Here is a 15,275-nt window from a genome sequence, read left to right as displayed (position 1 = left end):
CATCAACCAAATTTAAAAATTCAAGATACGATTTATTTGTTGAAATGAACATATTTTCTGCTGCTTGTTTAAAATGAACATAGAAAATTTCCATTTATGAAAAGTAGGAGACATTATTGGCATGTGGAGCTGTAGAGAGAAGGAAACAATTAACAAGAGAAATTCTTGGTTTAATTTGTTTTTTGGTTTTTTGGTTTTTTTTTTTAAAGATTTTATTTTTTTATTTGACAGAGCGAGACAGCGGGAGAGGGAACACAAGCGGGGGGAGTGGGAGAGGGAGAAGCAGGCATCCCGCCAAGTAGGGAGCCCGATGTAGGGCTCGATCCCAGGACCCTGGGATCATGACCTGAGCCAAAGGCAGGCGCTTAACAACTGAGACACCCAGGAGCCCCTCTTGGTTTAATTTGTAAAAGAAGATTTATGGGACAACATTTAGAGGGCATTCTTTGTAGATAATTTGGGGTATAGTGTTTGAGATGTTCTTTGGATAAAATAAAAAGATACAGTCACATTTCTCTAAATTTGAATTGTAGCCAACTCCTATTGCAGTGGAATTCTTACATAAAGTGCACCCTTCCCAAGATTTCCAAAGTCCTCAACAATGAGCTGAGAGGTATCTTTCATTAACAGCATATTCCCCATTTTCCTTTGTTCTATTTCCATGTTTCTTTCTTCCAGGTTTTTCCCCTATTTTCTCACTCACGTTGATTTGAGAGGGACACATTATCATTTAATCTATACCCATCTTGTCTCTTCAGCAATTTTTGCATATCTGCCTTTAGAATTACTCTTTTGAAGAAGTTATTATGTTTGAGAACATCTTGGTAATTATTCAATTTATTCTCTGTCTTCATTAAATCAAACAAATGAAATCTCAGAACAGTCCAACAGAGTCTCAAATTAAATGCTAGACCTGAAGTAATGTAATGATTATAGGATTCTGTGGCTTTTTTTGTTTCGTTTTGGGGTTTTTTGGCTGCTTATACCTGTCAAAAATGTAGCAAAAAGTTTAAACTCCAGGCCTACCTGAATAAAAGGCAAACCGTTTAAACCAACATTTCACCTCAAATGACTAGAAGTTAATTGTTAGCAAGACACTCTGATGATTGTATTTTTTTCAATTTTCTTATGTATATCTAAAGGGCCGAGCATCAAATACCTTAAAATACCAATGTTAGGTTAGACTTTTGTTAAATGGGACACAAACTCTAGGAGCAATTTTCAGCAACTTCATAGTTACATATAGCATTACATGTTGAGTAATACTATGTTGATTTAGTCATAACAGACAGATTAAGAAACAATGTAAACCTAAATTCATTCTTTTGTTTTTACTTTTGCTTAATATAAAGAGTATTAACTTTAAAATGTATATTTTGCAAGCTATATTCATTTTAGCAAATAAAGATTTTCCCTTCTAACATTTTCATAGTTTATTCAAGAATTGTAATGTGTCCCACTATATGATTTGATGTGTTACCAAAGATAATGGTATAATCAAAATATTACTTATTATTTTCCATTATTTTTAATTAGGGATTACTATAAGTAGTGATAGAAGGGAATCCTCCTGATGAGGAGATAGTGGAAGTTTGTAACTGATTAGAAAACAGTGGAAGAACACCTAAGTAGGTAATTTTTAAAAAGGACATTAACCCACAGTTGTGAAAAACAGATTTATCCATTAAGTCACCTGTTGCCTGTGACGCCACCTAGTGGTTTAGCCGCTCTCTAACCAGGAAAAATCAAACCAGAAAATCTCGTCTTCTCTATAAAGTCCACTTGGTTATTTATTAATCAGCATATCAGATTTTTCAAGACTTTTTTTCAATGGCACATGAATAAAGAAGTAATTGTAAGTTTAGAAGAAGTCACATTAAATATATCTGTGCAGTTGTATCAAACTGAAAGGGAATGATAAATAAATTCAACAATATATTTTTTAATTTTTTTATACTTGTGCTTTCCGTTATTGTCTTTCTTTTTTAACTCCAAGAATGAAGTTGCTGTTTCCCTGGCATTTAAAAAAAAAGCCACATTAAAAGTGATCTGTGCAATGATGTCAAACTGAAGTGGAATATTACATAAGGGCCACATTACTTTATTTTTTTTCTCCCTTTACGCTCTCTGTTAAATCTTTCTAAACTCAAAGAATGACATTGCCATTGTTCTGGCAATTCTAGGCATTTTGAAGTTTTTTCCTATCATTTGGCCCTTTATACCTTTCCCCAGAGGCCGGATGTTTGAGACACTGCTAATGGCTGGTAGGCTGGCAGCTCACCTTGAAAAAGGTAAGCTCAGAGCCTGGGAAAGGTCTCAGCACCGAATGCCCTCAGTCCTGCAGTGTAATTAGTTTATTGTATACAAGATTAGGAGATCAGCCCCAAAGATACTCTATCTGTCCCACTTCTCAAGAGTCATCAGAAGTTACAAATGACTATATTATGTTTTTAAGCCAAATATAAGGAATTTAAGAATGCCTCTTCTTTCTGAGCTCATCCAACGATACAAATATTCAGCAACATTCAGTGCAATGTTCTCTGTTATTTTGACTCTCCCCCTTCTGGACTCTGAGTATATGTAAAATCCAATTTAAAAAAATAAATCAGTTGAGAGAATTGTTGGAAAAGCACAAATTAGTTTAAGAGTGTGAAAAAAGTTTCTTGTTAATTATACAGACAAGCATAGAGATCAAATTAAAAGGATCATTAATTGACAAATGGTGACGTCCAATGTACTTTTAAAACTAGGAACAGGAAAAGAAACGTCAATAGTTTTGAAAAAGATTGTTAAAATTTAATTAATATGGAAACATCTTTTAGTTTTCCCCCAAGCAAAATTAAAATTACTATGTGAAGGAAAGTCAGAGAAGTATATTTAAAGAAGTTGTTCTAATGAAATTTTCTAGATATCTTTACTGTTATTGACAAGAAATAATAGTGTGAGTTGCTACTTGACTTTTCTCTTCATTTCAGTGCCAGGAGCAAACATAAAGTAAATTATCTGGAAGAAAGTTGCTCTGTTTAAAACCTTAACGCACTTTTAATGTTTATTACAAGCTAGTGTGCTCTACTCATTATTAATACCAGCTGTGACCTCTAAAATTGAATACTAAGCATACTAGTGGCAAGCTTGATTTTTCAAAAAGGCAAAATCCAAAGTACCACTAAAGATTGTATTATTCTGAAAGATAAAATGTGTGGTACAGTGACAAATTATATTTTTGGTAGAGGGATCATGTTGTCTGCAATTATGTGTTCAGAAGTGTATCATTGGTTTCTAGAACACGAATACCAAAAAGTCCCAAGAGGACATAGACAAATTGAAAGAAACACACTTAAATCAAATTTACCTTTCCTCATAGTTCGTGAAACATTTCATATAAAGCATATTTATAATAATGATGACAGCAACAGCTAAATGTAATATAATAAGGTGATAAACCTCTTGGTAAAAAAGAGTCATGTCAAAGAGTTAAACTTAACATTCTATCATGCCTGTCTTAATAGGGTTGCTGGATTGATTGTTAATAAAAAGCTGACTTAACCAAAACAATAAAATTTATCCAATGGGCAAAAAGTCATTTGTCTTCTGCTTCTCCTGGGGATGACTTGTTTTCCCCACAGAGAAGGGAGCTTCTGAGTGGGAGGAGTCGTAATTTAAGTCCTCACTCTAATGCAAAAAATAGATAAAATCATTATAAGAAAGGAAAACTAAGATCAATCTCTCTAATGATGCAAAAATCCTCAACTAAATATTAGCTAATTGAATCCAATAATGTGTAAGAAGTACCTAAATGGGGTTTATCTTAAGTAGGAAAGACTGCTTCAACATTAAAAATTCAGTTAATATAATCCTCTATATCAAAAGAGGAAAGAAGAAACATCATATGATCATATCAATGATGCAGAAAACACATTTGACATAATCCAATACCCATTAATGATTTTTTTCTTAAATTTCAACAATCTAGGAATAGACGGTATCTTCAATTTGATAAAGTATGTCTATCTAAAATCATAATTAGTGGTAAGAGACTGGACACTTTTCTCCTATGCTTTAGAATGGGATCATAGTTTGTCCATTTTCTAAAAAATAAACATCATCTTATCTCATGATGCAGCAATCACACTCCCAGGTATTTACCCAACTTATTTGAAAACTTACACGCGCGCACACACACACAATGGCACGTAAATGTAGGTAGCAGTTTTATTCACAATTGCCAAAAACTGCAAGCAACTAGTATGTCCTTAGTAGGTGAATGGATAAACAGTCTGTGATATACCAGATAATGGCATCATATTCAGTGATAAAATAAATGAGCCATTAAGCTATGAAAACACAGAAATAAATATGAAGTGCATAGTGCTAAGTGAATGAATCCAGAGAAGGCTACATAGTGTTTGACTCCAACTATATGACATTTTGGAAAAGACAAAACTAAAAAAGATGAAAAGATCAGAAGTTCTAGGGGAGGAGGAGAGGGTGAAATAGAACACAGTATTTGGGTTTTTTGGTTTTTTGTTTGTTTGTTTGTTTATGGCAGTAACACCATTTTGTGTGATCCGGTCACCGAAATATGATATTATTCATATGTCAAAACCCATATAATTTAACAGCACAAAAGTTGACCCTAATGTATACAAATAAAAAAAAAATGTTTAGGAGGTTGGGGAAATTCAAGGAAGGAACCCAGACTTTCATAAGAGAATCTAATTGTATCACAAATATGTGAAACAAAATCACTGAATGCAGGTGGGGGTGTGGGCAAAGGTGATGAGCTAAGTAACTTAGAAAATGAGTGAAGCCTGTAAGACTGGAGGCAAACAAGACATTTTCACTGTACTCTAGCTGATAATGTTGTTTCTGATACTGTTATATATAAATACTGGAACTAAATGATTAATTAAACAGCAAATAGTGGGATCCAGGTTTCTTTGTGTTATAGTGTGAGTTCACAGTAAAGCAAGGAAAGAATGCTAAAATGATCCATGCGGTAATGTTTTAGGGTTGGAGACGTAGTATGCATTTATGTTTAGCTCAATACACATAGAGATAGTGACATATGGCAGTACCTATAGATATATGTCCATACAGGTTGGTATACAAACAAATTTCTTTTCTCTATCAGCTAAAATTAGGGCCTAGAAGCAACTTTAGTCCAGTAGCAACAAACATAATGAGCCCCCAGATCTTGATTCTTTTTTTAAAGATTTATTTATTTATCTGAGAGAGAAAAAGAGCACGAGCAAAGAGAGGGGCAGAAGAAGAGGGAGAGAGAGAATCTCCCCACTGAGCATGGAACCCAACACGTGGCTCAATCTCACAACCCTGAGATGATGACCTGAGGCTAAACCAACGGTCAGATGCTTAACCGACTGAGCCAACCAGGTGCCCACAGATCTTGATTTCTAACACCATTCTCAAAAAGGAGGCCTCCAGGGCTCTTTGAAGAAACAACTGATTCTTGGGCTGGGGCAGAAAAGATTCAAGATGAGCTTGGATCTTCTTGTAATAACATGAAGAAAGTCAGTGCTAAAACAGCAACAAAGTCCACCTCTACACTGATGGATACATGGCATAGGGATATTGGAGACAATCAAAAGAGCTCCCAATGGCCAAAACTGGCAGAATTTGAGCAATAAAATAAAGCAGTAGTAGACTGAAACCCAGTGCAATAAATAAATATTCATGAGTTCATACTGATATAAATAAATTATTGAATAAATAAATAAATAGTAGAGAAGAGACAGATCTCCCTTGCAGAGAAAATCCTAATAAAGTATGGAAATACTCTGTCCTCAAGGAGTAAATCCTCATTGGTTAAAGGTAAACTGTGTGTAGTGACTTCCTTCTAAAAATTCCAATTTGGAAATGGGGAAAAAGAAAGAATAACATTGTGGAGAAACTTGACAAACACTACCTCAGCCAGGTGACCAAGGTGAATATTAACATTTGATAAATTATATTGATACTGTGTACCCTTGCTAGAATGTGTTGAAAGTGGTAACTACCTCTGTGATTTTTTTTTATCCCTGAAATCCATACACCAAGTCTAATAATGAGAGAAACATCAGACAATTCTACTTGAGGGACATTTTACAAAGTACTTGATCAGTACTCCTCAAAATTCTCATGGACATCAAAAACAAGGGAAGTCTGACAAACTGGAACAACCAAAAGAAGCCTAAGAACACCTTAAAGCTGACTGCAATGTTATATCTGGGCAGGGTCCTGGAACATAAATAGACAGTAGGTAAAAACTAAGGAAGTCTGAATAACTGTGGCTTTACTTAGTGATAATGAATCAATACTGGTTTATTAGTTGTGGCAAGTTTACCATAGTAATGTGCATTGTTGTTAATATGGGAAACTGGACATTGGCTAAATGGGGATTCTCTATATTATCTTCTCAATTTTTCTGTAAATCTAAAACTGTTCTGGAAAGTAGAACCTAAAAAAAATAAAAAGGCACTCTCAAATGAACATAATCGGTTTTATTCTTTGATAAAATGTACACTAATTAGGAAAACATTTTATGTAGTATGAATGATTTTTTGATCATTGAAGGCAAACAGAAATATTTCATGGCATATCTGTATGACACAGCCAAACAAATATTTTTAAATATCAAAAGGAACATATTTGTCATACTGCAACAGTGAGGGACAATGTGAAAACTAAGCTTGTTTTTACAAATTTTACACAGCTGTCTCTAAGCCAAAGTGTTCTGGGCAAGATTCAGAACTTTTCAAACTGTTTATAAACTGAACAAACAAAGCTGCCGAAGTCCATTCACAATTGATTCCTCAGTCCCTTTTCGGTCCTGAAGAACAGCTCGTTCACAAATGCAGCTCATCTTCCACAGACCAAGAAAGGTGACGTCTGCTGCTAGGTGGATGTCTAAGCAGCAGGATTCCACGGTGTCTGGCGAGTTCATCCTGGACACTCAAACTTTAGATGAACACTGTTTATGGACAATATGGAGAAATGAGAATTCAGCTCCAGTGAAGATGATACATGCAAAAAGAAATGTTTTTTCTCTGCTTTGTTCAATATCCACTTTACTTTATGAAGCTTGGCCCTAATAGTTATTCAAGAATCAACAGACCTAGCTATAAGAGGATGACTGGATTTTTGTGTAGTTCCTTCTAGTTCCAAATTTGAAATAAGACTTAAGCCCTCTGAAATTATGGTTAGAATTTGCCTGCCCATACCTCTACCTTATTTCAATAGATCAGAATCCAAATGGGAAATTGTATGTGATTGCATTCTTTCTGGCAAATGTCTGTTGAATTGTAGAACACCACATATAGAACGGTGGTTATGAATCCGAAGGAGGGCTGAGAGGTTCTCTGTTTACTTAGGAAAAAAACAAGCCAATTCCCCATCATTAAATGTTAAGTTCCCTCTAGAAACATGTAATTACATTATTCATTAGAGAGGGAAAAATCCTACCGCCAGAACTTGCTAAGTCACAAAGTGATGATCTAGTCTCTGCTTTTTCTCTATGCCCTTTGCTTCTCTCTCCATGCCTCCAGCAGTCTAAATTTGTGTAGGAAAGCTGCTGTTGTAGGTATCTTAAAAAGCACACGTGTAAAATGTACACAGACCTAATTCCTTATATTGAAACATCTCCCTATCTGTATAGTATATATATGTGTGTATATATATATATATATATATATGTATGTTGTTAGATGTAACAAAACAGCATATGGTGTATATATAATGATATATAAAATATTGTACATTATAAATAACTATACAATTGCACATATAATAAAATGTTGATATATCTAAATATGTAAGATGCCCATTTTTACTATGTTCTCAATGAATTGATCTTATTCAAATTGCATCACCTTTTATTTCTTGAAATTAATATTTGTACTAGGAGTATGATGCATATTTATAATGTTCAATAACATAGAATATTAAGCCTGTGAAAACCATAGTGAGCGAAACTCACAAAGATTGATACAAAAGTGGGCAAGAAATGTAAAATCATTTTTTTTAATTTCAAATTAATGTAAGCATATATTTCCCTATGAGGAGTTAAGGAAACTGTTTAGGAATAATTCTGCCCATGTGCAATTATTTGCCCCACCACTGTGTGGCCTTGGTCAGACAACATAACTACTATTATCTCTAATCCTCAGAAAAATAAAAGGTAATAACGTATATATTCTCTACAGTGTTTGAGAATTAAATACGATGCATGCAACATGCTCAATCAGAGCCTTGTAAGGAATGTCATCAAAGGGTGATAAAAGTCAAGGTTATGAATAAATTGTTTTGATTTTAGCCAATTAAACTAACAGTTGAAGAATATGTTTGTTTTTGCAAAAGCCTAGTGCTATGAAGGCCTAATAGTAACAATATGAAGGTTAGTATACCAATAAAATTATACTTAGCAAAAAAATATTATTCTCTAACTTCTCTCATTTTCTGTTAAGAATATGTTCTCCCATAGGTAGAATGGTTATGAACGAATATATACATATTTAATATATTCATGTACATGTATAGTGACTTTCCTGTTTTGCTTCTTATTCCTTATTTCTCTATTGCCTCAACCATTTGCTTTGTAATGCTTCCTATTTCCTGCATTACTCTAAAAGGAACCTATTTCAACTTATATAAATTTTTAAATAACCTCTAATGCTGAAAGCTCTGTGCTGATTATATTAACAATGTAGTATGTCATAAAATATCAAAGGAAACAGTGCTCACAAACAAGTTAGCAACAAAACCTTTCTCCATATACATTTCATATCTCAAGATGCCATGGGATTGGGAAACAAATCTGAAAATGGAAAGTGAGTGCCTATCTGCTTCTTATGAATTGTACATTATTTCCTTTTAGAATCAGGCATAAACATGACTTGACTCCATTAATGTGCTAAACTGCAAATAATCAACAAATTTGCAAAGAATTTTGCAAGCCAAAAGTATTTTTGCTTTGATTTGTAATTGTCATTTATTTTACTCTAGGAACTCAAAAGACTGCATCTGGTTTTTTTTTTTTCTCTTTCCTTTATTTAACTTTTTACTTTATATTTGACATATTTCAAACTTACTGATAAAGCGAAAGAGTAGTACAAAGAATTCTCATATATCCCTCACCGGGAGGCCTCACTGAAATTTTACCAACTGTCCAATTATGTATTTTATAGCAAAAGGATCCAATTCTCAATTATTGCCTTTAGCTATCATTTTTCTTCAGTATCCCTCATTTGGGATGGTTCTGACCTTCCTTGATCTTCATAAATTTAACAATTTTGAAAATTACAGGCCAATTACTTTGTAGAATTTCTCTCAATTTGGATTAGTCTAATGTTTCCTCAAGTATAATTTCAGGCGATGCTTTTTCTGGTAGAAGTATTATAGAAGTGATGCCATATTCTTATTCCTGTGAGGTAGTACATATCAAGTTGCCCATCAAAGTTATTTTATCTCTGATCACTTGAATAATGGTGCTAGTTTTAGCCAATATGAATGAACTCTTTTCACCTTTGTAATTTTTAAGTATTTTGGAGGATCTAATTTGAGGGTACAGGAATAATGTCATTCTTATCAAAACCATATTCCCTAGTTTTAGAGTCCCTTGATGGTTGTTACTTGAATCAGTTATTAATATGATGGCTGCCACATGGTGACTTTCTCATTATATCATCCTTTCTAAATTTGTTAGTTGATGTTCTATTTTAAGGAAGGCATTTCTCTCTCTCTCCCCCTTTTTTTATTTTTTTTAAGGAAGGCATTTCTCATCACATTTATCAATTTGTTCTAGATTTGACCCTTTACCTACTTTTAGCTCCCATTTCAAAGAATGAGAAACCTAGCTTTATTGCTCCAGCTTTGTGAGTACTGCTGGCCGTCAGCCCTCAGTCCTCTTGGAAGTTTTCTTCCCTGTGGTCACGGCCTCATCCACAGCCATGCCTCCTTCTTGGGGGCAGCCTGTATCTAATGACTGCTTGGTGTAGGAGTATAAAAATCCACTCTCCCTGCCACATCTGAAGAGCCAAATGGCTTTGATGTCCCTCTTGAGGTAGACTGAGAACTTTGTTGTGGCTGGGTCAGAGTCAAATTCTCCCTCACCAACTCTGTCTCCACAGGTGTTGATACCAAGGGTACACCCTCATACACTTGCTGCAGGATAATCTCTGACCCAAGAGTATGCTTCCCGGGGTTTCCAATCTGCAACAGAATATGTTTGCATTTCAATAATTAATCATTATATCTTATAGTATTAAGGAAATATAGACATGAATTAATAATAAATAACTATATAAAGAAAGCCACCAAATCTAATACGCATATCTGCATTTAGCATAATTACTTCTGGAGTCCATACACTTACAGACTACAGGTGAAATTAAGGTAACATATATTCTTAAATCCAATCTTTTTCTAATGAAATTGACAATTATTTCATTCATGCTTTTGGTAAAAAAAGAAAAAGTTTATAGATAGAACACATATTACAATGCGCATAGTAATACAAATGCTTCCTGAAAGACTAGAAAGGAAGACAGTGGGCATTTGGGACATTATCTTTTGGTTTATAACTTAATGTTTCACAGTAAGTGTACTGAGTCAGACTGCCTGTGTCTTACACACCTCAGACATAAGTATGTGGCCTTAGGAAGTTACTGAACCATTCCTAGCTTCAGTTTCCTTCAGCAGACAATGGTGACTGCCTCTTTACATTACTCAAAGGATTAAATAAAAATAACGCATGCGAAGTGTTTGCAAGAGTTTGCAGTAAGTGGTCAGTACATGTCTATGATTATAATTTGGAGCAACCCTCACATCGGACAGCAGCATGCAGCACACCCTCTTGTGGTCCTAGCAGTTCAGAGGCAGCTGCGAGGTTGTGCCAACAGCACTACACTAGGAGTCTGGAGAATGTGTGGAGGATTTGAGTTTTTACATTTGCTGTGTGATCTTGACTACCTTTTGCTCTAGCTCACTAATCTCAAATATGGAGGTGATCTTACAGATGCAGAATACTGTTATAAGGATGGACTGGATTAGTGTCTGGGAGAGCCTCTGATAACTGACACGTGGGAAGATAGAAAAGTGGGCACGAGTATCATGATCCTGATACTTGCCTCACAAGGATATTGGTGAATTGTTCAGGTAGCCGTGGTTATGTGCATGTCTCGGTGCTTGTCTACGTCTTTCACACAAACGAATCACTTCTGCATTGTCTTCTGACCTGTTTCCGTTACTCACACTAACTCTTGTCAAGCTTAACAATACTTCTGTCTATATTGGTACAACAGTCATGAAAAAGTTTCAATCTCTTTGTGAGAAGTCACTCTAAACATAGTGACTAAAGTCACAATTTCCTAAAAGCATTTCAAGGTCTCAGGCTTTTTCTGTGAGCTGGTTCATAAGTCTGTGAAAACGCGAAGATGCCCTCTTCTTCAAGATGAATATCCTGCTGATGACTTCCACCAAATTCTCTGCTGGAGAATGTCTGTAAATAAAAGTTAATGCCTTCTGTGACTGAAGTGGGAATTTGATAATCCTCAATGGCTTTAGGCTGACAAAAAGAAATTTCTGCTTATATAGACAGAGAAATGTGTCTTGAGATATTAAACACCATGCTTTGTTTTTTGTGGGTTTTTTTTGCATTCATTGTCATTCAGCATCTCATGGTCACTTAGCATCATCAACACTGGAGAAACATCAGTGTTATTAGCATAGGCATGAAAAAAATCTCCACAAACAAACAAATGCCTTTATATTTCACAGATATGCTTTTTATTTTTTAATTTTATTTATTTGAGAGAGAGAGCATAAGCAGGGGGAATGGTAGAGGGAGAGGAAGAGGGAGAAGCAGGCTCCCTGCTGAGCAGGGAGCCCTACACGGGGCTCAAAAGGCAGACACCCAACCAACTGAGCCACCCAGGTGCCCGCCGCAGATATGCTTTTTAGAATCAAAAGGGAAATGCTGAAGGAAAGCTGGGTAATAGATTAAAAAGAGAATTGGGGGGAGCAGAGTCACCTATATCTGCTCCTTGGGGAGCAAAGGTAAAGGTCACCCCGAAGGGAAGGGAAATTCTATCCGTAGAATGTGTCTAGAGTCATCAAATGAAAAGGGCTGGTCCTGGTGAGTCCTGGAGAGAGTAGTGGAGTCAGTATTAAGAATGGCTGGGCTCCCTCTCTGCCCATCGAGTACAGAGAAGTCTGACAGAAGCAGACCAAGGTCTGCAGACCATCTTTTCCCATCCAGTGTTGATCAGCTCAGAGCCTCATTAGTTCCCCTCTTGTCTATTCAGAGCCTCCCATGTTGTACCTAAATTGTCTTTCAAAAAGAGAACTTGTCTTTTCTCCAACATTCTCCTGAGCCCTTTCAAACTACCTCACACAGACTACTCATGTCTTTTCCTTGATTACCCTTACTCTGGCTCAGGACAGAAGATCCAAAACCAAGATAGAGTTCTTGTCACCCTCGTGTTCCAAGCAGGGATGAAGAGAAGACCAGCACTAGCCCTTGATTAGGACAGGGGGGACATCCATTTAGGTTTTAAAGATTTTTTTTAATTTATTTATTTGAGAGAGAGAATGAGATAGAGAGAGAGAGCGTGAGAGGGGGGAGGGTCAGAGGGAGAAGCAGACTTCCTGCCGAGCAGGGAGCCCGATGCGGGACTCGATCCCGGGACTCCAGGATCATGACCTGAGCCGAAGCCAGACGCTTAACCAACTGAGCCACCCAGGCGCCCCATTCAGGTTTTAAATGTATAAGATTTTCTCTCTCATTATTTAGCCTTGACTTCAAAAGTTATGGCTATAGAAGTTAAAGCAAAAAAAAAAAAAAAAAAAAATCCCTGTGCATTGCTGTAACAGAGTTTTGCTATGCAAAAGTACCTCCGGTGTACTTCTGTGTAAGAGACTAGGTGGAGATAAAGAGGTAAAGAAAATATATGCTTATAGATAAATGCCCCTAATTATGGCCTACTTAAGAAAATTGCTGATTAACACACAATAGGTTTGACCTTAGTTAGATCTCTTAACTAATTCCTTATTTTGAAATTGTTCAGGTTTTCAGGGGGAAGGGGAGAGAGGCATGAGAAGCTGCAAGATCCTATCCAATTTTAAATTTTCCATCAATGATTCAGGATGCAGGCTTTTATGGGAACTTACAGGATTTTAATTTATATTTTCATCATATAAATTTAATAAACCAAGGAATATATATCTGCCTTATTTTAAAGAATCCTGGAATGTATAAAACTTGAGTAGCAGTCTGAAAATACATAAAACAATGGAAGCCATTTGTCTTTAATAACCTAATACAAAAGCATTGCTTATAGAAACAACACATTGCAATATTGGTGATTATAGCTGCTTTAAATGAACAGCATGAAGTGTATCCTGTGCAATAATTCTTGATTTAGGCAAAGATTAGAGTGGAATATTTAGTCTGCCCATATGTCCTGAACTGTTCATTTCCTGTTACTTTGCTGGAGGCAGAAGCCAAAAACTTTCAGTTTTCCTGTCTTTATTATACATATGCTGGTTATTGCTGTTTAAGATGACTTGGTTCTTGATGACCACAAGGGGACTTACTATAGTTGTTTTCCCAAAGGACATTAGCAGCAACACATGTTTTTAAGCACATTCAGTCTTGTTTTGAGACTTTCAAATAACTTGGGAGCAATCAAATGTAGACTACACACATGTAGCCATAAGTTAATGTAAACTTCTTTAGAGAAAAGGGACATAGTTGGTTTCAATGTATAAGTCACTCAGATTTAATTTCTTTAAGTTATATTTCTACCTTGCATTTGGATTTGATACAACTTATCTCACTCTATATATGTTTGAGATATGTTACTTAAATGTTTATATCAACTATGCAACCTATGAAACCATTCTTCAGAGAACTTTCAATAGACTATACACATAGTGTATAGATAACTTCCTTATCTGGATTTGTTAAAAAGAGCACTTACGTACAAATGTATAATGATTAGAACCCAATTTTATATTCAGAGAAGAATTAATTTATACTGCATCCACTGGTCAATTATATTTTAATATATAATGTTTGATTTGGTAAAAGGAAACAGACTAGTTAGAGATTTTTAAGCATAAGTTCATTGAGAATTTCCCAAAGAATTTTACTGCTCTTACAATTTTAAATGCACCTTCTTTTGTATACACTGTATTTTTTTACAGGTATAATGTTGCCATTAATTATCAACTGTGCATCAGTATCTGTTCAGCATTGTGTGGATCCATGTTCCTTTTCAGAGTACATTTATCCCCTTAAGCCACTTAAAAAGGGAATTTATTTGAGGGTATAAGAAATAAAGTCTGGGTTGGATGTTCATGAATGACTACCAACCCACAAAGAAAGTCACTGTTTTTTTCTACATTTGAGAACTGGACAGGGAAATGGGAAGCTATTCCTGCAGTTGGCAGCTGGAGGAATCACAAGGGCATTGCCACAGTCGGGAACCCCATAAACCTGGAAGTTACCGTGATCAGCAATTGTTCCTAGCTCCAGACCATGCCACACCTCTGCAAACCTTTGTCACTAACTGCAGCTCTGTCTCTTGTCATACAGAAAGCCAGTGACTTTATGCTAATATTGCCACAGAAAAATCAAATATATCCAGGAGAGTGGATGGCCAAAATTTCCCCAGCAGCAGGAAGATGACCTCTGCCTTACTTCCATCAAATATTGGGCAAACACATAAGTTTGCCAAATATGCATCATATTCAGAATTCCAGGGGTGACTAAGAAATGTAGTTTTTACTTTGCAGCTTTTGCAAAACAACACACATTTCATAAGGGTATCAAATAATCACATTCTATCCCTTAAACTTATACAATGTTATATGTCAATTATATCTCAATAAAGGTGGAAAAAAACAAACAAAAAATAACCAAAAGGTAGTAGAGAACTCATCTCCTGTATTGACTACATATATTTCAGTATATTATCTTATATCTACATAAAAACATGATGACATGACAAAAACATAAAAAACATAATTACTCCATTTTGTTCATAAAGAAAGTCAAACTCAAGAATTTGAATAATTTGCACACAACCAAACCTCTCTCATTTCCATGATACTCTAATTTTACCTCCACCTGACTTGCCTTTTTTAAAATAACTGATATCCTTCCTTTGCTCATCTTAAACAGATAACTTTTGAGAGACTTTACACATATGAACTGAAGTTCTCCCTTATTTGAATTTACTAAACAGAATATAATGATCAAAATCAAATTTCCCATC

This window comes from Eumetopias jubatus, unplaced genomic scaffold (assembly GCF_037043125.1).
Source record: "Eumetopias jubatus isolate StellerSeaLion01/CBP00866 unplaced genomic scaffold, mEumJub1_p1.0 scaffold_3, whole genome shotgun sequence".
Classification (NCBI taxonomy): domain Eukaryota; kingdom Metazoa; phylum Chordata; class Mammalia; order Carnivora; family Otariidae; genus Eumetopias; species Eumetopias jubatus.
Note: the sequence above shows the minus strand (reverse complement) of the source record.